This window comes from Ovis canadensis, chromosome 1 (assembly GCF_042477335.2).
Source record: "Ovis canadensis isolate MfBH-ARS-UI-01 breed Bighorn chromosome 1, ARS-UI_OviCan_v2, whole genome shotgun sequence".
Classification (NCBI taxonomy): domain Eukaryota; kingdom Metazoa; phylum Chordata; class Mammalia; order Artiodactyla; family Bovidae; genus Ovis; species Ovis canadensis.
Window position 1 is genome coordinate 196678236 of NC_091245.1, and position 26766 is coordinate 196705001.

The window sequence follows — 26766 nt, forward strand, 5'->3', positions numbered from 1 at the left end:
TAGTAAATACAGCAAAGATCAGCTCCTCCCATTTCTTACACTTTGTTGCATCTCCTATAGTACCCAGCTTAGCAAGAAATATATGGTAGATAATAAGTAGTACATACTAGTCAGACAACAGAGGCCAAACCACCTTGGTTGATAATGGGAAGGGCTTGCACAGGTCTGGTGGAGTAACATGTTAAGGTGACACTTTAACATAAAGAGTTAACATAGATAAAGCATAGTACTGATGCCAGGGATGGTCTGAGCTTGTAGTAAGGTGACCAGCTGTCCCAGTGTGCCTGGGACTGAGGGATTTCATGGGTACTTACTTTAAGTGCTAAAACTGGTATAGTCCTGGGAAAATCAAAATTGGTCACCCTAACTCATATGCCAAAGTATTAAATATGAAATTTGTTTTTAACCAGAACACAAGAAGGAAGAGCTCTGTAAGAGCTCTTGTAAGAAGATTTCCAAGGCGCTAAGAGGAAAGCTTCTAGATACATCACAAAGGTCAAATTCTGAGACTTCATAAGAAACTCCAGTGAAAGAAAATCTGAGCCAGAAGAACTGGAGTCCCATTGATGAACTTTATGCTGTGTGACTTAGGAAATTTTGCTAACCTCTCTGAGCCTCAGCTTGCTCACCTGTGAAGTGGAGAGGAGAGCCCTATCCTGGTTTAGTCACAGGGGCTGAGGCCACCACTACAAGATCTAATGGAACTGGAAAACTACTCACTCATAGTCCCCTTAGGATGACTAAGGCTGCCATGAACAGTTTCCTTGGAATACAGTAGGTTCAGGTCATCTTGATAAATAAGTGAGAGATCAGTCACATGAGGAAATATCACATCTCCATGTACAACACTAAGACCACGCAGATAGAGTCATAGGATCCTGTCCACTGATAGACCAACCACAGTTCAGCTGGTACCTAAGAAGGCATCGATCCCTTCCAAGATCAAGGCCTGGACATTGTATACTGAGTAAAATGAAACACTCAAGTCATTAGAACACTTAGATCCCAAGACTGTGAAGCTTTGCTTGCCTGTCCCCTGCCCGCCTCTAGCGTTGTTCCTGTGACCTGGGTCGACTGCCAGGAAACCTGGACTCTGATGTCACCTGCAGTGCTGCCCTTCGTGTAGGGCACAGTGGTCCTTTTTATTACCTTAGTATTGTGCTGTGCTTCCTTCCTTCCTGCTAACCTCTGTTGTGATCTTGTCTCTAGTCAAGACTTGGCTCTGGACCCAGCCTCTCTCATCTGCTTTTTCCAGAATCAGATCTATGGATGTGGGGCCTTGCAAGTTGGGTCATATGACTGGGGCTCTACTAGATTTGCGTGTGTCTGGGTCTCCTCTTATGGCAGAAAGCAAAGAACTAAAGAGCCTCCTGATGAAAGTGAAAGAGGAGAGTGGAAAAAGTTCAGAAAACTAAGATTGTGGCATCCAGTCCCATCACTTCATGGGAAATAGATGGGGAAACAGTGAGAGACTTTTTTTGGGCTCCAAAATCACAGCAAATGGTGACTGCAGCCATGAAATTAAAAGACACTTGCTCCTTGAAAGAAAAGCTATGACCAACCTGGAAAGCCTTTTAAAAAGCAGAGACATTACTTTGCCAACAGAGGTCCATTTAGTCAAAGCTATGGTTTTTGCAGTAGTCATGTGTGAATGTGAGAGTTGGACTATAAAGAAAGCTGAGCACCGAAGAATAGATACTTTTGAACTGTGATGTTGGAGAAGACTCTTGAGAGTCCCTTGGACTACAAGGGGATCCAACCAGTCCATCCTAAAGGAAATCAGTTCTGAATATTCATTGGAAGGACTGATGTTAAGGCTGAAACTCCAATACTTTGGCCACCTGATGTGAAGAACTGACTCACTGGAAAAGACCCTGATGCTGAGAAAGACTGAAGGCGGGAGGAGAAGGGGACAACAGAGGATGAGACGCTTGAATGGCACGACTGACTCGATGAGCATGAGTTTGAGTAAGCTCCAAGAGTTGGTGATGGACAGAGAAGCCTGGCATGCTGCAGTCCATGGGATCACAAAGAGTTGGACATGACTGAGCAACTGAACTGAACTGAGTTTCCCCTCTTGGGGATCCAAGGATTGGCTGCTGAAGGACTTAGAGGACGTTTGATGACTCTTTGGCAGCACATTGAGGAGCCTCCAGATTAGTGGAGGCCCTTAACAGGGAGCACGCGTGACTTTTAACCACCTGACATACACACTAAAATATGATTTCCCAGTCCTATTCCCCCCGAAGTTCTGATCCAGTACAATGGATGTGGCCTTCTAAGTAAGCTGCTGATTTCCTTCTGGCATACGTGCTCTGTTTAGTTACATACTTAGAACTACTGCTGAGAATTGGTGTGCTTCAGTCAAAGAGATATTCAGGCTAAGCTAGAAATATGTTGTGAACTCTTCAAGACCGAGAATGTGATATTTAAAAAATAATTTAGCCTTTGGTGCTTTGCCTCAGGTGCTAGTGTAGGCTGAGATAATCATTATTTAGAAGGAAAAACAAGTTTTGGGGTGTTTTTCATTTTCTGATTGTTTGGATGTTGGTGAAATGAAAAATTGACCCAAGGTCTTGGAAACATTTGTTATTATCTCTTCTGTCCTGACATTCAGGAAAGTGAGATGAAGAGCCTGTGGTACTCTTTTCATAGATGGAGAACTCGGCCAATTTCCTTGGCTAAAAAACAAACAAACCCATGAGCGTGCGTCATTTTACTGTTTCAGTGTGTCTGTGCATGCATCCCTTTCCTCAGCCTTCACAGGAGACTGTGCAGGTGAGAGCGTGGTCTCTACTCTGCAGGGCAGGGAAGCTAGGCACCGGGCAGCTCTGCAGCCTGCTGAAGGCCAAGGGTGGATGAGTGACGACACCAGCACTGACTGGCTTCTGCGGCTCCTGCCATCATGCTCTTTTCAACACGTCCACGGGGCTTCCTAGAGGTCCTCTGAGACTGGAACCCGGAGACCGTGATTGTTGGGGAAGCAAGCTGTGTTTTCCAGGCCCATGGATGCTTCTCACAGGATTTAAGATCCACTGTGACTGTTTGCCAGCTCCGTCGTCACATCACTTCCCAAGCAGGGAAAAATGAAAAGAAACCTGCTCCTGATGGTTCCTCTTGGATTTCTGGGATTAAACAAGGATAGATGGCAACTTAATTTAAAAGACATGGAGAAAAAAAAAAAAGTAGATGGAAGTGACAAATGGGCACAGCCCACAGACGTGACACCCTCCCCTGCCCCCTCCCCGGCTGCGTACCTGCCTCCCATCACAGCCCTGTGTCTGGCACCTTTGTCTCCCTCCACCCCCTGCAGAGCACCAGGGAGGCGGGGTGGTGAGCAGAGACAGTTGTTAGGATTTATGGGGCCAGTGCAGCCCCTCTTCCCACCCGCGTTGTAGGGAGGGGAGGCAGGATCCCTTTCCTCCTGGGTAAACATTTTCACAGGAAGCATTTATCAAATGTCAGCAGGGCAGTGCAGGGGTCTGGGATCAGTCAGGCAGGATCTGCTTCTCTCCTGCTCTCCTGGGCGGGCGAAGGCTGTGGGGTTTCTCTGGCCTGTTCACACCCTCTCTGTCTCGTGGCCCATCTTCTCTCAATCAGCTGAGTGATGGGAGCAGAGAACAGATCCTAGGACACACTGGGTCCACTCCACTCTTTTTAATAAACAGGGTTTCTGCCAGCCTGAGCCCTGGGGTTCCTGCAAGCCTGAGCCCTGTAATGAAACGAGCTGTCCAGACCCTTCTAGAAGAAATGCTGATAAGGAAATGCCTGGAAAAGAGCTAAGCAAATAAAGCTCCATGACTCCTCAGGGGCTGGCCTGTGCTGGCCTTGGACTCTGAAACCATCTCCCTTCCTCCAAGGGGGGACTTGTACTTAACTTTTCAGGTTGGGAAAAGTTGGCCAAGCAGGACCCCTGATTCAAGGCTCTCTCCTGAATTTTCATATTCTGGTCCTTCTACAGGTGCAGCAAGCGAGAAGCCTTCCCTCACCATGCCTGCTTTTCCCTCACCTGCCTACGGCCTGTCTTTTCTTCTATGAGAAGCAGTATGAAGTAGTGAAGAGTTAAATCTCAACTCTGATGGCTACTAACTGTATGACCTTAAGCAAGTGGCTGCACCTTCCAGGGCCCAGTTTCTTTATCCATCATTTCTTTTTGTAAATTAGCTGAGCAACGTCTCTGTTGGCACTGGGTGAGGTGTTGGACAAAAATGTTACCTCCTTACAGGTTTGTTGTAAGGATTAAACCAGACAATTCAGGGAAACACTTAGCAAATCGTAAAACAGGGACTTAGTAACTGTGAGCAAACACAGTTATCCTCTCTCATTATTTCCCATCTGTCTTTGGAGAATTTGAAAGCCTATTGGTAGCCTTCCAGGCTTCCGACCCTCATGTCATCACATAGAACCCTCTTGCCCTTTTCTCTGGATCAAGGCTGCTTTCTTCCCAGACTTCTCTGTGGAACCACAGCCCAGTCACTCTCACACACTCGGTATTTTAACCATTCAACAAAAAAGCATGGAAGGTGTTCTTTGCGTGGCAAAGAGGAATAAGAAAAGGCAGGAAGGGGGCTGGGGGCAGCAGAATACACTGCCAACTGCAGCTCTATCAGAGACAGAGGTGGGACTAAACGAGCAGTAAGCAGTGCTCCTTCTGGGGAAGAAGTGGTCATTTCCAGCCAGGAGTCCGAAGAAAGGCTTCATGAAGGAGGAGACACTGGGCTGTGCTCTGAAGGAGGAGGAGGGTCAGTGGGTCCTGTGGAGGTGGGAGCATGCTTGAGCCGGGAGTCCCAGCGCCAAGCAAAGGAAAGCACTTTGGCCCAAGGAGGTGATGTCTTTGGTCTCTGACTGTCACTTAATTGTGCAGACATTTTAAAGCTTCCACTGGATTGCCAATAATACTTGTGGGTTATCTCTCACATACATGCTGCTTAAATCTCACAAAATATTGAGTCAGAACAAGAATTCTTATGCTTACTTTCCAGATGAGGAAACTGTGACTCAGCCAAGTGAAGGGTTTTGACTGTGTACACAAAAGTGGCCTGTGGGAACTCAGGTCTCGTGGCCCCAAGTCCAGAGCAGTTACTGTGGTGTAAAACTGCTCCCACTTCCCCTCGTTGCCCCCTCTCCCCTAACCCTGTTGACTCATCCCACTTCACCCAGGCTGGTAAAGTTGGTCTTTGGAGGCAGAAGAGCTCTGAGCTGGTCCCTCGGCCTCAGCTGATGCTGCTTCAGCACTTGCCAGGACTCTGCGGTAACATCCTTAGATATCCTCCTGTGTCCATTGGATGGCCTCCAATCCATCTTCTGTATTCACGTCTACGATAACCTTGCTAAAGATGAGATCTGACCATGTGGCACTCTTACTCGAAAACCTTCAATTGTTATCCTGCCTTTTATAGGACCAACCCCAACTCCTTCACCTGTTCTTCCAGGCCCTTTAGGATCCATCCTGCACTTTGGGCCTCTCCCAAATTCCTCCTTTGGGCTTCCTGTGTGTGAGATGCTGAATTTCTTACGGTTCCCCAGATCCTTCAAGCTGTCCCTCTCATAGTTTTGGGCCTATGGGGCCTCTGGAGCCAGACTTCCTGGTTGTAACAGTCAGACCCACCACTTGAATAGCTGTGAGAGTGATTACAAGTGCTTCAACAGCACTGAGTCAGCTTCCTTATCTGTAAAATGGGGACGATCCTAGAACCCATCCTGGGAGAATGTGGTACAGACTCCTCTTCATAGATGTATGACGATTAGCCTGAGGTTTGGATCATAGTAGGTGTTCAGTAGACACTGCGGGGCTGTTTGCAGTGCAGGGAAACTTTCCCTGGCTGGTGAGTTTCCTCTGCTGGACCAGTTCTCTGGCTCCTTCTCAAGTTGCCTCCTCCAGGAAGCCTGCCGCCTCTGGTGTGTGCCTCTCACCCGCTCTCCTGTGCGCACAGGCGCCTGCATGTGTCTATTCTGTGCTCCCCCCACTGTAACTGCTGGCCTGTGTGGGCCTCCTCACCACACTTAGAGAGCTGGGGTCACATGTAAGCCTCTGTGGTGCTTGCTGTGTCCAGCACGACCCTGATACGTGAGAAGTTCTCATTCCAGTTTGTGGAGGGGACATCAGTGTGCATGGCTGGCTCTGAGGGCCCCGTCAGTGGCCCCGTCACTGCTGTGTTGGGTGACTGACCATGGACACCCCTCTCTCTCTTTCTTGCCCTGGAAATAGAATGGATGACTGGCCTTCCTGGTCTGACAGGTCCCAAAGACCACAGTACCTCCAGGACCGCAAAGATACCACCCCGGAAGGTATGACAAGCTTTGGCAATGAAACAGTTAATGTCTTATCACGGCATGTGAGCCCGGGGTGGATTTAGCAGGAGGTCAAATGGCTCACCACAGAGCCCAGCTGCCTTCTGAGGCCGTGTGCTGTGTTATTCTTGGCACATTGTATTGTTTCTTAAAGACGTGCCCCCAAACCATACCAGCTTCAAGACCCCTGAATCCCGGCGGCCCTAGAGCTCATCTTTCCCCAGTGAGTCTCCTCTCCTTCTCTGTGTCTGGGGCTCCAGGTCCAGGAGGAGGACCAGGAGCCAGGGCCCTGTGGCACTCTGCCCTCTCCTGACTTTCCCACACTCACCTGTACTGAAGAGCCGCTCTGGGAGTTGCCAGCCTCCATGCAGAGCCCCTCCCGTCGCCCTCACCCAGGGCTCCCTCAGGTCTTTAAAACCTCTGGTAGGCTGGGCGCCGCACCACACCCACCCCTCCGCAGGCCTGGGGGCGGCCTCCGCCTCCCGTGAGTGCAGGCCTCCTTGGACTTTGGGCCCTCCAGCTCCTCCCTTCCTGTGCCGCACCTCCAGCTTCCTTCACCACAACCCACATCCACAGCTCCCACGCCAACCTCCAGGGCAGGCCTGTAGGTCAGCAAGTTGAAGTCCCTTGACTTGTACCCATGGGTGGCAAGAGGGAGTAGGGGGCTGGTGGGGTGATGTCAGATGCATTCAAACCATTTCCTTTGAGAGGAAGTGCCATTTTCATAAATACGCTATTTGGAGGCTACCTACACACACCCTACAGGTCACAGTCCTGAGTCCTGGTTGCACTTTTGAATGACTCAGGGAGCTTGAAAATATACAGGTGCGTGAGTCTCACTCCAGAGGTTGTGTTCTAATTGGTGTGGGATGCAGCCGGGTACAGGTATTTTTAAATCTCAGCAGATGATTCTATAAATGTGAGGCCAAGATTGAGAATCACTGCTTTGCAGAACAAGTATATGTTCCGTAAATATGAAGGCAGATGAAAACCAAGGGTTTGGAGCAAAATGTGTCTGAGCATGAGCAACATACCCAGGCTTGCTAAACTTGCCTCCCTGAGTTGACTTGGGGCCTCCACCCCAAGGCCCTGTGTGTGGGCTGGAGAGGCACACTGGCTCAGGCCACCCCACACCTGCTGGAGGAGTTTCAAGGCAGAAGCAGTGACACCTGGGGGAGCAGGGCCAAGCCCTCTTTATTCTGCAGTGGCCTGGGCCTGAGGCAGAGGTCACAGGCTTGCCCGGAGCTTGGGATGAGGGTCCAGTGTTCCTGTTCCAGCTGAGCCCCCGGTGCTGCCCCCGCTTCTTCCTCCCCTGCCTCCTCAGCTCAGAGACTTGTGCAGTTGTCATCTGGGCTGTTGAGTCTCCCCAGTCCACTCATCCTGGACTCCGCCTCGACTTCCATCCGAATCCAGGTGGCCCCCGCATTCTGTGCTCTCCTGCACTAGCGTCTGCTGGAAGCCCTTCCTTGCCCACTCCCTGCCCAGGCCTCCCAGGTCCTCTCTTGAGGTCTTAGAAGTGCACTAGAAGACTTCCTGCTTTCTCTTTCTACATCAGATCATATTCCTGTCTTAGCAAGTCTCTTCCTTTCTTTTTTTGAATTTATGCTGAAGTGCAGTTGATCTACAACGCTGTGTTAATTTTCTGTTGTATGGCAAAGCAACTCAGTTATACGTACATACCTATGTATATATATTCTTTTTCTTATTCTTTTCCATCATAGTTGATCACGGGATATTGAATATAGCTCCCTGTGCTATGCAGCAGGACCCTGCTTATCCATCCTGTGTACAATGGTCTGCATCTGCTAAACCCAGCCTTCCAGCCCATCCCTCTTTCACCCCACCTCCCCTTTGGTAACCACGAGTCTGTTCTTTACCTCTGTGAGTCTGTTTCTGTTTCAAAGATAAGTTTATTTGTGTCATGTTTTAAGTGATGTCATATGGTATTTGTCTTTTTCTTTCTGACAGTAAGTTCCTTCCTCTCTCTCTCTCTCTCAAATGCAGTCTCCAAGAGCCAAAACCGCCTGTGAGTTCCCTTGACGCAGCCCAGTGCTTTTTAACTTGTCTTCCGAGGACCAGCAGCATCAATGTCACGTGGGGACTTGTTAAGAATGCAAGTTCTTGGGCCCCCGCACAGGCCCACTGAATCCAGGCTCTGAGGGTGGGGCCGGGCAATCTGCTTTAACAAGCCCTCCAGGTGCTTCTGCTGTGTGGCCCGGACAATTCAGTCCACATTCCCGAGGGTGGCGTTCATGGGCTCGCACACTTCAGTCCCAAGTGACCTGTTTGTCCACTTCTCAGCTCTTACACCTCCCACGTCCCTTCCTGTGGGACTCTGCTCATTCTGTTCCCTGCTTTGAAAAGCCTTTGGCCGCTTCCAAGTATCTAAGTCCATTTCTCCTTCAAAATCCAGCTCAGACGTCATACATTTTGGCAGATCCCAGAGATACTGCCTCCAGGAACATTCTTCCCTCCTCTGACTTCTGCAGCATTATTTTCTTCCCTTCTCTCTCTCTCCCTCCCTTTTCTTTCTCTTTTTTCTGAATTTTACCTTTAAAGCAGGGTTTCTTTCAGCCATGATTATCTATTTGGGACTCAAAAAAAAAAAAAGAAAAAGAAATGTATGCGCAGGCCATACTCCAGAGCAATTAAATGAGAATTCCAGGATGAAGGCTATCATCATGTATTTCAAAAGTTCCCCAGATAATTCTAATGTCTACCCAAAATTAAGTCTTTCTCTCCTACAGTGACCACAGGGGAAACTAGGACAGGAAGAGAGATGAATTTACAGTTAAGAGACCAGGCTCTGCTCCCAGTTGACCGTTAAACTTTGGGCGGGCCACTTGCCCTGTCTGAGCTGCTGTTTCCTAAACTGCCATTTGGGTCAGTGTTTTAGATTGGAGGCTCTCAAAGTTGGCCGAGGGCTGATCCCACGCCTAGAGATTTCCTTTTAATGGATCTGGAGGCAGCCTAGTTTCTAACATGTAGCCAGTGCGGACAGCCACGCTTGTAGATCTTATCTAAGGGCCGTGAAATGGTGTCTGGTGGTTTACTTTTAGGAGCAAGGATGCCTGCCTGTTCAAATACACAGACGTCTCTGCCCCGGTACCTACTAACTTTTCCTTCCAAAGAATGAATGCCCACCTCATGTCAGTGATGAAGAGCATGTGAAGTTTCCTTGTCTGCTGCAGGACAGCCAGAGATAATTGAATGGAAGGTGACCGTGTTGGGTGTGTTTGTCCACGCGGCAAAAGGAGGATTTAGGATCAGATGAAAATCCTCACCAGAGGCCAGACAGAGGGTCACTGAAAGGGCCCATTCTTCAGCAACCCTTATGTGTCTCAGCCCTGAAAAACCCTGTCACACCAGCACAGAGGGAGAGATAAGCTTTCCTTCACAGTCAGGTCAGGGGCTCATTTAAAGGCAATCATAAAAGGACACCTCATAAGGACCAGAAGAACAGGAAAGTTATGGGAGCAACCGAAATGGCCATCAACAGATGAACGGATAAAGATGTGGAATACATATTTGAGTGATTCGAATAGATAATCATGGTTGAAAGACACCCTGCTTTAAAGGTAAAACATGGTTGAAAGAAACTCTGCTTTAAAGGTAAAACTATATATATGTATACACAATACATATACAACAGAATATTACAACAATAATACACAGCAGCCTATTACTCAGCCATAAAAATGTGAAATAATGTCATTTACATTTGCAGCAGGGATAGACCTAGAGATTATCAGACTAAGAGAAGTAAGTCAGAGAGAGGACAAATATTATAAATCACTTATATGAGGAATCTAAAATATGACACAAATGAAGTTATCTATGAAACAGAAACAGACGTACAGGCATAGAAAACAAACTTATGGTTACCAAGGGGAAAAGGAGTGAGGGAGGAATAAACTAGGAGTTTGGGGTTAGCAGATACAAACTACTATATATAAAGCAGGGAAACAACAAGGTCCTGCTGTATTGCACATGGAACTATATTCACCATCCTGTAATAAACTATATGGAAAAGAATATGAAAATGAATATGGATATATATATATATATATATATATATATATATATCTGAGTTACTTTGCTGTGTACCTGAAGCCAATACAACATTGTAAATCAACTTTACTTCAATTAAAAAAAAAAAAAGGAGCAAAAGACAGGATGCGCCAAGGGCAGTGGAGGTCTGACACTGGATGAGAAGTTGGGCTCCAGCCAGAGGAAGGCAAAATGACCCAGCTTCGAGGGAGGGTGGAGAGGAGGAAACGGCCTGCTTATTTAAGGGGTGGGGGCAGGGAAGGGAAGTGAATGCTTACAGCAGCACCTCTCTGATGAAGGTGTTACTGATCCCAGAGACGCCCAGCAGCCATCCACAACAGGCCCTCTATTTATCTGCACATCAGCTTGTTGCCCAAAGAAAACCAGCCCAAGTTCAGAGAAGCCCAGAGCAGGGACCTCCACCTCAGGGCCAGTGGAAAAATGAAGATAATCGAGATGGGAGGGACAGCCCCTGAGGTCTTCATCCCCTCCGCCACCGCCCGCATTGTACAATGAACCCCTTCTTACCCTGTTCTGTTCTTCCACACCCTTCCCCACAGTGATCCCCGTTCCATAGAGATAGGCTGGTCCTAAGTCTGGCTGCTGCAGGAGCGAGGAGGGGCTGTATTTTGCAATGAGAGGTGATGCCACCTTTGCCAGAATGGTTTGCAGGGGAGGAGACAGGCCTGGGGGCGTGATGTCTGGCCCAGGTCAGTCCTGGCAGCCGGGACAGAGGTCAGGCCGTCTGTCTGGAGCTTGGAGCACTAGACCATACTTCCTGATGACTTTACGGTCTAAGCCATAGAGGAGGAAAATGCACAAGGAAAGGGAGCTCTGTTTTGACTCTTTGACGCTGGCTGGGACCAGCTCTCCCTGCCAGGGGGTGGAGTTGGGAGGAGGTGAGGGTGAGGATGAAGATGTCACAGGCAGCGGGAGTGACATGTTCCCCATCCCCTTCCCCCTCTCCCGGTTTCCGCTGAAGGCTGAGGGGGTTGTTCCCCAAGGGTTAGGTGCCTGGGGATGCTCAAGGCAGACTGAAAGTTTTGGGGTGTGAAAGTCGGTCAGATAGAACTTTTTGGTCCTAAGAAGGGAGAGCAGTCATAAGGCATCCATCCAGAAGGCTCAGCATGACTTTGGAGGCATCTATCCCCTTTGCTAGGCCACCCTTCGGTCGCCTTTGAAGTAAATGGGTCAGAAGGGCCTCAATCCTATTTCCCTGGCAAGGGCTGGGTGGGAACAAGAGAACTACATCCCAGGTTTGGTCAGCACTCCAAGTGAATGGGAAAAGGCCAAGGGGCACTTCCAGACCCCTAGATTTTTAAGTGGGAGAGGGCAGTGGCAACCCACTCCAGTGTTCTTGCCTGGAGAATCCCAGGGACGGAAGAGCCTGGTGGGCTGCCGTCTCTGGGGTGGCACAGAGTCGGACATGACTGAAACGACTCAGCAGCAGCAGTAGCAGCAGCAGTAGCAGCAGCAGCAGGCTTTTAAGTAGTGGAAGAATCCCGAAGTTAGAAGGAAGCTTAGACAATTTAGTATCTGCTGCTGTGGGTGGCCTGACCTGCTGGCTTTTCAGGTGAAGAGACAAAGGAACTGCGAGGCAGGGTGAAGCTCTCCAGGGAGCTGTCAGCAGTCAGGCCCGCAGCAAGCTTGCCATCCTCACCCCCAGGCACTTGCTGTGGCTCCCCAGATGCTTCCTCCTTGGGACTCGACTCTGGCCCTTTTCTTCCTCTTAATCTCCCAGCCCTCTGGAATGGCCTTCTCCAGCTCTGTGATTTTTGGCAACTCTCTTAACCACACTGTCACTCAATCTAATGCATCTGGGAAGTCAGGCATGACCCAGGCTCCTGGGAACACAGCTGTGGCACCTGACTGGCCCTTTTCTGCCAACTCCTCTAGAGTCTTGGAAAGAAGATCTGGTTGGGGAGAAAGGATGGGGAGAGTTTAACATGGCTTCCTGTGCTTAGCCGCTCAGTTGTGTCCGACTGTTTGTGACCCTGTGGACTGTAGCCCGTCAGGCTCCTCTGTCCGTGTGGATTTTCCAGGCAAGTATACTGGCGTGGGTTACCATTTCTTTCTCCAGGGGATCTTCCCAACTCAGGGATCGAACCCAGGTCTCCCGCTTTGCAGGAGGATTCTTTACTGTCTAAGCCACCAGGGAAGCCCTTAACATGGCTTAGCAATACCCTGATAAAGACTTGGCCTTTACAATGCCCTGTCCTCCTTCTTCAAACCCTAGGAAAGGTGTAAAGAAGAAACATCTTAAATGATGAACCATCACAAACTCTTTGGTTTTACCCCACACTCATTCACGGGATCTGTTTTAAGAAAAAAAAAAAAGGGAGAAAAAAGATTGAAAGGAGACTAGAAGTGGTGATTGCCTCCAGGGAGAACGTGCCAAGAAACCACCAACTGCATCAGTTCAGGTTGCCCATGGAAATCCGTGGAAGGAATCCCAGCTTCTCAGGTGCAGAAAGGGAGAAGTGTTGTCCATTCATGCTGGCAAGAGGTCTGAAAGTCATGGCAGAGAAAGGGTTGAGTCCAGTGAATGCATGGAGGTGATGGGGCCATGCTGCTAGGTGGTCAGCATGGAGGTGGTTCTACCAAGGGAGTCAGGCCTCAGCTGTGGAGGAGGAGGTGGTGCAGGTACTAGAAGGTAGCAGGTAAGGATTTCCTGCCCCCCCACCCCCTCCCCACATCCAGCAAGTGACCAGTGTTGTCAGCCTCAGAGATTAGAAGTTAAGAAGACAGGTTTAGCAGCCAGACAGAAGGGGCTGACTCCATCTCTTTCTAGCTGCATGAATATGTCCAAATGACTTCTCTCCTTTGAGCCCTTGTTTCCTCACCAGCAGGATGGGGATTAGAGTACCTGCCTAGCAGGACCTTGTGAGAATTCAGTGCAGCAACACACATCAAATGTTTATCACGAGGCCTGTCATTGGACATAGAATTATTATTGCTTTTTTCTTTCAGGGGTTGTTTCCAGATCCCATGAAGCTGCTGGTTTATAGAATGGGAGTCCTTCTTTTGACACCTGGGAGAGATATCAAAGAGGGAAGACAGAAGCTTGTGTGCCTTTTTGAGGGCCATTGTCTGTCTGTGTTCCTTTTGACTTTAGCTAGAGTGTGTGGGAGCAGTAATGTGAGGAGGGCTTAAGGTGGTCTGTGGCTCCCTGGTTGCTTATAAATGCTTTCAAAGCACAAAAGGGGCTTTATTCTCCCTTAGTACATGGGCTAAATATGAGGTCCCTCTAGTTCCTGCTCTCGTTCAGGCCACTGTCACCCCAAAGTCCCTCTCACACTGTAACATTCCTTTCTGGTTCCTCACAGTTGGCCTCGCAGAGCAGGAAGGGACTCAGACAGCTAAAGTCAGGGTTGGCTCAGGCCTTGTCTGGCTGGGTGTGACCTCCCACTTGCCCTGGGAGTTGCCAGGGTCTTGGCCTCTCTACCTGGAGCTGGTGTCCTCTGTGGCTGCCATCTCTCTGAGTCTGCGGGCTTGCTGGGCCTGTGTGGTTCCTCTGGGGAATTCCTGGTTCAGGAAGTGTCTCCTGGTAAGGGCCTCAGGACCCTCCCTCAGTTTTGGGCTTCATTAGACTCAAGGGCTCTGATTTCAGCAAGGATTAGGAATGTGCTATACTAGAGAGGGGCTGGAAAAATTAATCAACCCTGGAGCTGGCTCAGGAGTCAGAGCAAGGGTTTGAGCAGGATTTCCTCAGGTCAAGGTACAGCTCTCTTCCTCCCTGTCTCTACACAGGTCTTGGTTTTGCCTCAAAGTAAATTTTGAATAAATATTTAAAGAAGAATCCAAGGGGAGGGAGCAAATTATTAATCTTCCAGGGGCAGTCACAGGTCTTGGTATGAACCCAACCTCATATGAGCCCATGAAACAAACACACTGTGTCAGAGACTGCTAGGTGTCAAGGAAATCTTATTCTCTTCTTCTGGTCATCAACCAGACTACATTTCCCAGACTCTCTTGCAGCTAAGCATGGCCATGTGACTGAGTTCTAGCCAATGGAGAGTGAGCAGGAGTGATGAGCGCCACTTCCAGGTCTGGCCCATCAAAATATCTCAAGTGCAATCCTACATGTTCCTTTGGGCCAAAAGAGGATAATGCCCAGGTTCCCTGAAAACCACATATTATAATGGCTGTGTCCATCTAGCCCTGAAGATTCTTAGATTCCTGCAGAGCTAAGTGGTGGAGCATTACCCCTCGGTTGTCCCATTCACCTGCTCAAAACTGATATGTGAATAAGAAATAAATATCTGCTGTATTTGAACTATTATGAATTTGGGGGCTTGTATGCTGAAGCAGTGCACTTATACTAACTTGTACAGGAATTTGAGTTAGAGAGACATCTTCTAGTGCTTGCAATCTGTCAGTCTATTCATGTAATTCATGGTAAGTGTATTCTGTAAAGATGCTGTGAACGCTGAATTAGCAAATACTGAAACATTACTTGTAGGAGGAATTCAGGGTTAGTTTCCTGTGAGTCTCTGGTCAAAATATTTTTGATAACTGATCAATACATAGTCCAGTTTTACCTATGCTTCTGTTTAAAGACACCTTTTAAAACATAGTATTGATTAATAATGAACTCACAGCCAATAGCATTATAACTCACACCTGAATGAAACTTATCTAACACAGATATTATTTGCTTCATAAGGTGCATCATAGTCCTCTTGCAGTAAGGAACACCAGACGGAACTTCAGTGCTATCCCTGGACTTAATTTTAAACAGTGATATCACTAAAACAAAAACAAAAACCACACACACACACACACACACACACGCAAATGTTAAAAAGAAAGTGGAACTAAAGAGACTGTGAAAGGATACTTTACAATATGAGAACTGAAACAAGAAAGCATAGTGCGGGTATCAGTTGGGAATATGTGCTTCAAAATATGCAAAATTTCCACCCCTCTACAAATATCAAACACCTGGAGTAACAGGCAAATTTGGCCTTGGAATACGGAATGAAGCAGGGCAAAGGCTAATAGAGTTCTGCCAAGAGAACGCACTGGTCATAGCAAACACCCTCTTCCAACAACACAAGAGAAGACTCTACACATGGACATCACCAGATGGTCAATACCGAAATCAGATTGATTATATTCTTTGCAGCCAAAGATGGAGAAGCTGTATATAGTCAGCAAAAACAAGACCAGGAGGCTGACTGTGGCTCAGATCATGAACTGCTCATTACCAAATTCAGACTTAAATTGAAGAAAGTAGGGAAAACCACTAGACCATTCAGGTATGACCTAAATCAAATCCCTTACGATTATACAGTGGAAGTGAGAAATAGATTTAAGGGACTAGATCTGAGAGACAGAGTGCCTGATGAACTATGGACGGAGGTTTGTGACATTGTACAGGAGACAGGGATGAAGACCATCCCCATGGAAAAGAAATGCAAAAAAGCAAAATGGCTGTCTGGGGAGGCCTTACAAATAGCTGTGAAAAGAAGAGAGGCGAAAAGCAAAGGAGAAAAGGAAAGATATAAGCATCTGAATGCAGAGTTCTAAAGAATAGCAAGGAAAGATAAGTGATCCTCAGCGATCAGTGCAAAGAAATAGAGGAAAACAGAATGGGAAAGACTAGAGATCTCTTCAGGAAAATTAGAGATACCAAGGGAATATTTCATGCAAAGATGGGCTCAATAAAGGACAGAAATGGTATGGACCTAACAGAAGCAGAAGATATTAAGAAGAGGTGGCAAGAATACACAGAAGAACTGTACAAAAAAGAGCTTCACGACCCAGATAATCACAATGGTGTGATCACTCACCTAGAGCCAGACATCCTGGAATGTGAAGTCAAGTGGGCCTTAGGGAGCATCACTACGAACAAAGCTAGTGGAGGTGATAGAATTCCAGTGGAGCTATTTCAAATCCTGAAAGATGATGCTGTGAAAGTGCTGCACTCAATATGCCAACAAATGTGGAAAACTCAGCAGTGGCCACAGGACTGGAAAAGGTCAGTTTTCATTCCAATCTCAAAGGAAGGCAATGCCAAAGAATGCTCAAACCACCACACAATTGCACTTATCTCATACGCTAGTAAAGTAATGCTCAAAATTCTCCAAGCCAGGCTTCAGTAATACGTGAACCATGAACTTCCAGATGTTCAAGCTGGTTTTAGAAAAGGAGGAGGAACCAGAGATTAAATTGCCAACATCTGCTGGATCATCAAAAAAGGAAGAGAGTTCCAGAAAAACATCTATTTCTGCTTTATTGACTACCCAAAGCCTTTGACTGTGTGGGTCACAAGAAACTGTGGAAAATTCTGAAAGAGATGGGAATACCAGACCACCTGACCTCCCTCTTGAGAAACCTGTATGCAGGTCAGGAAGCAACAGTTAGAACTGGACATGGAACAACAGACTGGTTCCAAATAAGAAAAGGAGTACATCAAAGCTGTATATTGTCACTCTGCTTATTTAACTTATATGTAGAGTACATCATGAGAAACTCCGGACTGGAAGAATCACAAGCTGGAATCAAGATTGCTGGGAGAAATATCAATAACCTCAGATATGCAGATGATACCACCTTTACGGCAGAAAGTGAAAAGGAACTCAAAAGCCTCTTGATGAAAGTGAAAGAGGAGAGTGAAAAAGTTGGCTTAAAGCTCAACATTCAGAAAACGAAGATCATGGCATCCGGTCCCATCACTTCATGGCAAATAGATGGGGAAACAGTGGAAACAGTGTCTGACTTTATTTTTGGGGGCTCCAAAATCACTGCAGATGGTGACTGCAGCCATGAAATTAAAAGATGCTTACTCCTTGGAAGGAAAGTTATGACCAACCTAGACAACACATTAAAAGCAGAGACATTGCTTTGTCAACAAAGGTCCGTCTAGTCAAGGCTATGGTTTTTCCAGGGGTCATGTATGGATGTGAGAGTTGGACTACAAAGAAAGCTGAGCGCCAAAGAATTGATGCTTTTGAACTGTGGTGTTGGAGAAGACTCTTGAGAGTCCCTTGGACTGCAAGGAGATCCAACCAGTCCATCCTGAAGGAGATCAGTCCTGGGTGTTCATTGGAAGGACTGATGCTAAAGCTGGAACTCCCGTACTTTGGCCACCTCATGCGAAGAGTTGACTCATTGGAAAAGACTTTGATGCTGGGAGAGATTGGGGGCAGGAGAAGGGAACGACCGAGGATGAGATGGCTGGATGGCATCACTGACTCGATGGACGTGAGTCTGAGTGAACTCCGGGAGTTGGTGATGGACAGGGAGGCCTGGTGTGCTGCATTTCATGGGGTCGCAAAGAGTCGGACACAACTGAGTGACTGAACTGAAATGAACGGAACTGAACAAATATCAATGAATGACAACCAAAGTGCCTACTTGACTTTGGGATTACAAATAGGTGAATCTGCAAATGATGAGGATAGACCATAACTAGATACCACCAGAGTATCCTGACCTGGAATCTTGATGTGTGTATCCTGGCTGGTGAGCAGGACTGGGATCAGATAAACTGAGGAGAGTGTAGGGCTAGTACTGAGAGTGCGTGCAGAGATAGGGGTGGGGAGTGAGGGATGTGCATAAAGATGGTATTTGCGTCTCCTCAAAATGTGGTGCATCAGCAACTGCTGCCTCTACTTGCACTGCTCATTCAAGGATGCCTTTGGACTGAAGATGGCGCCTGGGTCTGGTCATCAGGCTACAATTAATTTAAAGGAAATGGTAGGGTGCCTGGCAGGATCTAGAGTAACCACACTCTCAGTGGCTGTTTTTGAAGACAGGACTACATCTTGGGACCATTTTTGGTTTCATGAAAGCATCATGTTCTTTCTAATGTTAAGCCTTTGTTTCTCTCTATACTCTCCCTCTTCTTTTTCTTCTTCCCCTCCCTTTGCCTGCCTAATTCTATCCACCCATCATATCTTGGTCAGCATTATGCTCAGTACCCTATTCTTCCTCCAGTATTAATATTCATTATGCTATGCATTTTCTCTCTTAACTGGATTGTCAACTCCCTCAAGACAGGAAACTTACCTATTGTTTTTCTAGTTACAGATGTGAGAATTGGACCATAAAGAAGGCTGAGTGCTGAAGAATTGATGATTTTGAACTGCGGTGCTGGTAAAGACTCTTGAGAGTCCCTTCAACAGCAAGGAGATCAAATCAAGTCAATCCTAAAGGAAATCAATCCTGAATATTCATTGGAAGGACTGATGCTGAAGCTGAAGCTCCAATACTTTGGCCACCTGATGCAAAGAGCTGACTCATTGGAAAAGACCCTTATGCTGGGAAAGATTGAAGGCAGGAAGAAGGGGACGACAGAGGATGAGATGGTTGGATGACATCACTGACTCAGTGGACATGAGTTTCTGCAAACTTTGAGAGATAGTGAAGGACAGGGAAGCCTGGTGTGCCACAGTCCATGTGGTCACAAAGAGTTGGACACAACTTAATGATTGAACAACAACAATCTCCAATCCAATTGCCTTAAATAATGAAGATGTGTATTGGTTCTTGAAAATAAGCATTCAAGAGGGTTAGCCTCAACATTTCTTTAATTGAGTAGTTCAGGGATGTAACCAAGGACACAGTTTCTCTTGCTACCCCTTCTTTGCCTTCTGTGTTTCAGCTTTATCATAAAGCAAGCTTCTACTCTGCTTACAAAGTATCTGTTAGAGTCCCTAGGATACCTGCTTTCCTTCAATGTAAAGAGAAAAAAGTACATATTGTTTCTACTGGAATCATCAAGCAAATGTCCTCAGCTTTCATCATTGCTTGATCTGAAGTCATGTGCCACTCTTGAACCATGGAAAGAGAAAGAGAATTACCATGCCTGCTTTAGTTCTTGGAGATAGGTTGGGGCCAGTTGTACAAGACTGACTATTATAGAGGAAGCATGGAACAAGTGTTGGGGTGGCTAACTAGACTGTCCAGGGGACTAAAGACAGGTGGCAGGAAGATCCCAGAGAAAACGAGTCCTAGTTGACCTAATGTCCTGGACAGGCTGTTGGAGAAGAGCCTCAGACTCATATAGACCAAGGGTGAGACTTGGTCCATGTGAGTCTGGACCAAGTTTCCATCTAGTTATAGGAATATTGCTCACCTATCAAAGGCTTTCTTGGTGACAACTAAAAATAAAGGCTGGTTGCCCAAATGTGTGTCCAGATGACTGGTGAGAACTTTGCTTCTTCAAGAGAAGTGATACTCAAACTGGGGTACCTGGTTTGCTGGTGGGATGGTGACCCAGTGAAATACATTAATCCACAAGATAAGCTTGGTATATCTTCATGGGATATAAGTTCCCTCAGTGGTCATTTGAACTATTTTTGTAGTAAAGCAAAGATATATTATGGAGTTGTTGTTTAGGCCCTTAGTTGTGTCCGACTCTTTTGCGATCCCATGGACTGTAGCCCGTCAGGCTCCTCTGTCTATGGGATTTCCCATGCAAGAATACTGGAGCAGGTTGCCATTTCCTTGCCCAGGGGCTCTTCCTAACCCAGGAATTGAACTTGTGTCTCTTGCACTGGCAGGCAGATTCTTTACTGCTGAGCCACCAGGAAAGCCCATATTATGGAGTAGTGGGCTACAAATTATGTGTGAATTTCTAAGCTTAACCATAGGCTTTAGGGAACATTTGGGCTTGAATGCAGGTGAGAGGAGGTTGGAGAGGAGTGTATAGAGTATGCAAGGTCCTTGCGTTAAGTCGTTGGGGGTATGTTTTCATTTTCCTCTCCTATTTGGGATACTTTAGGGAGAAATGGGAGAAGACAATGGCACCCCACTCCAGTACTCTTGCCTGGAAAATCCCATGGGTAGAGGAGCCTGCAGTCCATGCGGTCTCGAAAAGTTGGACAACACTGAGCGAATTCACTTTCACTTTTCCCTTTTATGCATTGGAGAAGGAAATGGCAACCCACTCCAGTGTTCTTGCCTGGAGAATCCCAGGAATGGGGGAGCCTGGTGGGTTGCCGTCTACAGGGTCAAACAGAGTTGGACACGACTGAAGTGGCTTAGCAGCAGTGGCAGCAGCAGGGGGAAATGAGAAGCACTGGCTTCGTATTGGCAAGGCCACTAATGCCTGTGCTTCAGGACCGGGTGCTAACACCACTCTTTACGACCTCATACACCACAGAGTCAGGTTAGGGGGCCAGGTGCGTCTTCCCCCTGCCTCACGTACGGAAGAAGATCTTTCAGGGACTGGGCAGATAATATCCTTTGGATTTATCCCAGACAGAAGAATATGCATTAGCGTGAATCTGTGCTTGAACGAGTTCTCTCAAAGTCAGTTAGGGGCTGGGGTCTGCTGATTCTCATATGTGAAGCCATTGAACTCCTGGCTGTGACCCAAGGAAAAAGCAGGGGTGGTGGTGGGGCGTGGGCACCTCGTAAACATTCTGCCTGTCATTCGCTTCCATAATGGTTCTGTTTGTTCAAGGTCACTGCCTTTTGTCTTTCCTTTCTCTTTCTTTTCTTCTTCATAAACCTCAGTTCTTGGCATCCCATTTCCCCTCTCCCAGTCCACTTACTGCCCTCTGAGTTTCTTCTGGACAATGGGTGTTAAGCTTTTCATCTTTGTGATTTTTCTGAGTGCCCACTCAGGGCAGGAGGCAAGTGTTTCTTTGGTGACTCACTGAGTTTTTGTCCCCGAGGGCTATTAGGAGGGGAAAGGGCTTGGAATTCTTTTTCTTTTTTTATGAAGAACTTTCTGTGTTCTTCCATGGGTAGTTCTTGGATGATCAAGTCCCAGAGGGAGAGGGGGTGAGGAGCAATGAACCTCTTGGTGTCTGAGGGTGTTTGAAATTTCCTGTGTGTGCCTCAGGGGCAGCCTTCCCAGGAAAGTGTCCCTGAATTTCTGCAGGGTGGCCTCCCTCCCACAAAGTGGGACCTGTTCTCCAAGGGCCGCCGGAGAGGAAGGAAATGTCAGGCAGGTGGAGTTATGAGAATTACAAGGAGGAAACAGTCAAAATGTCACCCTATAACTAATTCAAGTGTAATAGAAATTTAATAATATACAGCCACCCATTCTGCATGTACATACCATCTTTCATCCGACTGTGGAAAATATTACTCTTTTCAGTCCTCTGGTCTGGTTTTTGCGAAGAGTTCGTCTGTGTTTTGTTTTGTTTTTTTCCTCCTCCCCAAGGCAAAGAAAGAGTAACTGACTTATTCAAGTTTGCACAATAGCGCCTCAGATTTGAGAGAAGTTGGTGTTGGTGTTATTTTCAGGCCCTGGGGACGGGAGAGGGGGTTGGAAAACAAAGATGGCTTTTCTCTGGCCAAATGGTCACCCAGTGAAATCCCTTCTGGATGGACCAGCCCTGTCAGGTGAGCATACCAATTCAGTTAATAAAATATGGAAACAGAACAAGACCAGCGTGACCTGTCCTCTGCGCAAGTTTCTGATGAGAGGAGAGGGTGTGGCGTGGTCCTTTGCACACAGGACCTCTGACTGGTGGTTCAGGAATTTGTCTGCCTTATTTCACGATGCTGCCCAACCTTTGGAAGAATATATTTCAGGGTCTAAAGCAGATCTTTGAAGCGAATGGTGTCCGAGTTTGGGGATAGCATGAAAATGTTAGTAACATCCAGGAAGATGTGGCGGGGCATGTTTTACTTTGTGATCCAATCTGTCATCTTCCCAATTAAACTACGTCTGGGGAAGAAATGCCACATTTCTGGAAGCTAAATTTAGACCACTTATGAGTAAGACCACTTATGAATAAGACCACTTATGATAAGATTCATGGAGGTTTTGATCTCCCTATGTTTCTGTTTATTTATTTATAGTTTATATCTCACCTATTTCCATTTGAGATTGGAGGGGTCTGACAACAAATACCTGAAATGAACATCAAAGATCAAAAACAACAGAAAAGAGGAGGGAAAAATGTACTTCAAGTTGCAAACAAATACAGTCATTAAGATCGGCAAGCTTTAACTCTGCAAGCACTATACTGATTTCCGAAATAAATTTATGTCAAAAATCTGTATATGAGGCTCTTTGAAAGACATGATGACTATATTTTTAGCTGTATTTTGGCAACAGATGCAGCTGTGTGTGTGTGTATGTCTGGAGGGCAGCTATATTTCATCAGACCTTCCCAGAAATCCTTTCTGTCTTCCCTCTCTCTGAGAGGACAGGGGGTTTAGGGATTGGATACAGGCAGATGTCTCCTTAGAGTTGTGGGTTGCAGGCAATAAGAACTGCTTCTGGTAGTAGAACCAGTCTTGATTACCTCCTGGTGTCCAGGCAGCAGGCGCTAGTGGACAGTGCCTAGGGGATCAGTAGTTTGATGAATGAGGATGTACATCTCTTCTTTCTTGTGTCGCTGTGCTTGGCTCACCCCAGAAGTGGGTCCAAGCAGCAAGGGGAGGGCAGCATGACAGCTCCTTGTTAGGGGATGTCAAGGCATTTTGACAGGTTGTATGGAAAACTCCATTGGGCTTCCCTGATAGCTCAGTTGGTTAAAGAATCTGCCGGCAATGCAGGAGACCCCGGTTTGATTCCTGAGTCAGGAAGATCCACTGGAGAAGGGATAGGCTACCCACTCCAGTATTCTTGGGCTTCCCTTGTGGCTCAGCTGGTAAAGAATCCTCCTGCAATGTGGGAGACCTGGGTTCGATCCCTGGGTTGGGAAGATCCCCTGGAGAAGGGAAAGGCTACCCACTCAGTATACTGGCCTGGAGAATTCCATGGACTGTATAGTCCATGGGGTGGCAAGGAGTCGGACACCACTGAGTGACTTGTACTTTCACTTTCACTTTCTTCATGAAAAACTGGACACAAGAAGGACAGAGGACAGACCCTAAAGGAAACCGGAATGCCGTTATCAAAGGACTTGCCTCCAGCAGGGAACGCTAACTCTATCCCACACTGGCTTTGCTTAAGGAAATTTCCTGATTCAAAAATAAAGCCACTTTTTCCTATTTCCCACGAGCTGAGCTTATTCTAGTGATGTTTTCAGGCTGATCCAATGATTGTGCAATGATCCTTCGGAAAGCCATCAGAGTATGCATTTTCTATCACCAAGAACACCTGTTGGCCAGAACCTTAGAATTGTCGTAACAATACCGTAAACTGGGCAGTTTAACACAACAGAAATGGCTTCTTTTACAGTTCTGGGGGCCAGAAGTCTGAAATCAATGTGTCAGCAGGGCCGTGCTCCTCTGATGGCTCTAGCGGGAAGTCCTCCCTTGCCTCTTCCAGCTTCTGATGGTGGTCAGGGATCCTGGGCGTTCCTTGGCCTGTTGACTCCAATCCCCGCCTCTTTGTCACATGGTTTTCTTCCCTGTGTGTCTGTCTTCACATGGGGTTTTCCTCTGTGTGTCTTCTCTTCTTAAAGGACATCTGTGACTGGATTCAGCTCCCAGTCTAATGGAGCATGACCTCATCTGCCATGGTCTGAATGTTTGCGTTTCCCAAACCCACAAGTTGACATCCTATTCTGTAACGTAAGGTGAGGCCTTTGGGAGCTGCTTAGATCTTAAGGGTGGGGTCCTCGTGAATGGGATTGTGCCTTATAAATGAGGCTCCAGAGAGCTCCTAGCCCCTTCCACCGTGGGAGGACACAGGGAGAAGTTGCAGTCTGCATTTGGGAAGAGGGTCTTCAGCAGAACCAAACCATGCTGGATTTAGCTTTTGCAAACACTGTAGCAGATTCTTGTGCAAACTCAAGTTTGAGAGCTATTAGATAACGCGGAGCCTAGAAGATAGTGAGCTGACTTGGGTTTTGGCAGGAGTATTTTGATATTGTAGGAAGACAGTGAAGCTAGAAGGCTGTTTAATAATCGAACATTTTATGAAACACACACAATCTTGGTCTTCTAGCCTCCAGACCTGTGAGAAACCAATTTCTATTTTTTATAAGCCACCCAGCCTGTGGTATTTTTGTTACAGCAACCCAAGCGGAGGACTACAGGAAACAAGTATGACCTCATCTTCACTTGGATATTAATTATATTTTTGCAAAGACCCTATTTCTTTTTTTTTTAAGACCCTATTTCTGAATAAGGCCACCTTCACAGATTTCAGATAAACATACATTTTAGGGGACACTATTCAGTCCAGGCAAAGAAAGGAGTTCCTCCTCTGTTGGCTGATGGAATTAATTTTAAATACAAAAAAAACGAATGGGCTTGACCTAGAGTTCACTGAGAAGGAAGCTCAGGGACTTTTGCTTTCCAACTAAACACGCTTTAAAAGTGTTCAGATTGTATAACTGGGAAAACCAGGTATTACCAAGTTCTTGGACTAGTTTGTCAAGACTTCGTTTTTAGGGAATCGAACATTGAGTTGGTCTGAGTAGCCTTGCCAAGAAAGAATAAAAGCCTTACTTTGCATGGCTTCTTGGTCTGGATCAGGGCATTGCTAGCCCTCAGCGTGCCGTTCATCTCACTGAGTTACCCCTTGGCTCCAGGATTGCTTTTGTCTCCACTCTGTTCCTTCTCACCTTCCTTGCCTCAATTTAGAACTGACAGCCCCTGGAGTTACTTTAAGAGAAGAAAAGAAGAGGTCTGGTCTCTAAGGGAGGTTGAGAAAGAGAACAGGAACTCAGAAACACAATGTGTTTTGTCCCTCTCAGCTTTTATGCTCACTCTGGACTAAGTCACAGAGACGTGGTTCCCATGGTGACCCACTGGCATGGCCCACAGAGACTTTGCTGGGTGCCAACTCAGCTATTTTTCCGTAATCTCATATAACACAGCAGTCGTATGGAGGAATGTCATTGGGCTTGACTTTAACATGGCTTTTCATTTTTCCTGACGCAGGTCTGGCAGGCAGGATTGGGGGCGGGGTTTTGAGCTGTGAGGTAGAATAGTGAACAAGGGCCAGATGACCAAGGTCACTGAGAGCTGTGCTAGACGTAGACCTTATTTGGGAGGTCTTTCCCCCCTCCCACTGTGCTATGAGACCACCTACATGGGAATCCCTTGTGAGTATGTGGTAAAAATGGAGATTCCTGAGCTCCACCCAGACTTTCTAAGCCAGAGTCTCAGAAGTGGCTCAGAAGTGTACCTTTTTTCTTTTTCTTTTTTTGCAAGCACTCCAGTGGATTCTTGTGCAAATTCAAGTTTGAGAGCTACTAGATAATGTGGAGCCTGGACGATAGTTAGCCGACTTGGGTTTTGGCAAGAGTGTTTTGATACTATAGGAAGACAATGAAGCTAGAAGGCTGTTTAATAATCCAGCATTTTATGAAACACGTACTGTGCTGACTATGTGCCATGCACCATGTTAGTTGTTTTAGAAAATCAACTCATTTAATTCTCATAAAACCCCTAGGAATAAGTTCTGTTGATTTTCTCCACATTCTGGAGAGAAAAACTGAGGTACAGAAATTTACCCAAGGTCATACAGCCAGGTTACTTCAGAGCACATGTCTGCAACCACTATACTCTGCTGAGATGTAAGAATGTGGAGACCTACTGGTGACTTGGGGGCTTGAAGAAGAAGAAATCATGTACAACCAGAAGATGATGAAACCATTAAGCAGAATTTGAATGTGAAGATGTACTGGTTTTTATGTATATATGACCAGAATCTCTCTGATTACTTGTGAGCTATTTAAAGGGAGGGATACTGAAGTCACTCACAGCCTCCAAAATGGAGCTCATGTTGGATTGCACAGGCATCAGCCTCAAAACTGGGGATACAGACTTCAGAATCAGCTCTGTCAATAAGCTGCTATGTGGTGAGTTACTGAACATCAGCTTCTCCATCAGTAAAATGCAGATACTGGATATGTGATGTCTCTTCCACTTTAACACGGGCAAGGCTGCAGGACTGCACAGCTCCAAGTGGTGCCCTTCTCTTGGCGTTTTCAAAGATAATGTCAAAAGTGGTACCCAGGATTTAACATGATGGGATAACTGCAGAGGGAGATGATAGTACCTGCTGGGGATTAAATGGGTTAATACAAGTAAAGTGTTTTTAATCATACCTGGAATACGCAAATATCAGTTGTAATTATTATTATTATTATTTTCAATTTCTTCTAGCTGGAATATTTGGTGTCTAAGATCCTTTGAAATAGAGAAAAATCTTTTCCCCCAAGAAATAAAGTGAATTTGAACTTGAAGAACAAAATAGACCACAGGCAGACCATTTTCTCTCTTAACTGATTCATTCCTTCTATCTAGTTATGTCTACTGAATTCCTTTGGCCCCCTTCCTAGCAGCTTCTTCCCTGGAAATTTCCATAGCTGAGTGGTATAAGGAAAGTCAGTGTCCCTCCTGGGCTGCTTGGCTCCTCAGTCACACTCTCAGTTAGCCAGTGAAATCTTGAGTTTGGAAAAGTTCCATCTGATGAGACCCTGTTCACAAGTCCCTAAGGCAGGCTGGAACTCCACAAGGCCCTGACTACTCCTCCTGAAGATCTCATGAAAATCTCCTTGATTTCAGCCCCATTCTGCACACTCATTAAGCCCTCAGAGTTTCTATTTG

General features: G+C 46.6%; 1 long non-coding RNA gene across 1 annotated transcript; it reads right to left on the reverse strand.

Annotated features, from left to right (window-relative positions):
* Positions 1 to 2701: 2701 nt before the first annotated feature.
* On the reverse strand, positions 2702 to 6931 carry LOC138434703 (uncharacterized). The gene is made up of 2 exons (XR_011254836.1): positions 6620 to 6931; positions 2702 to 3125 (listed from the first exon to the last, which is right to left on the reverse strand). It is a non-coding gene; the product is annotated as an uncharacterized lncRNA (long non-coding RNA).
* Positions 6932 to 26766: the final 19835 nt, after the last annotated feature.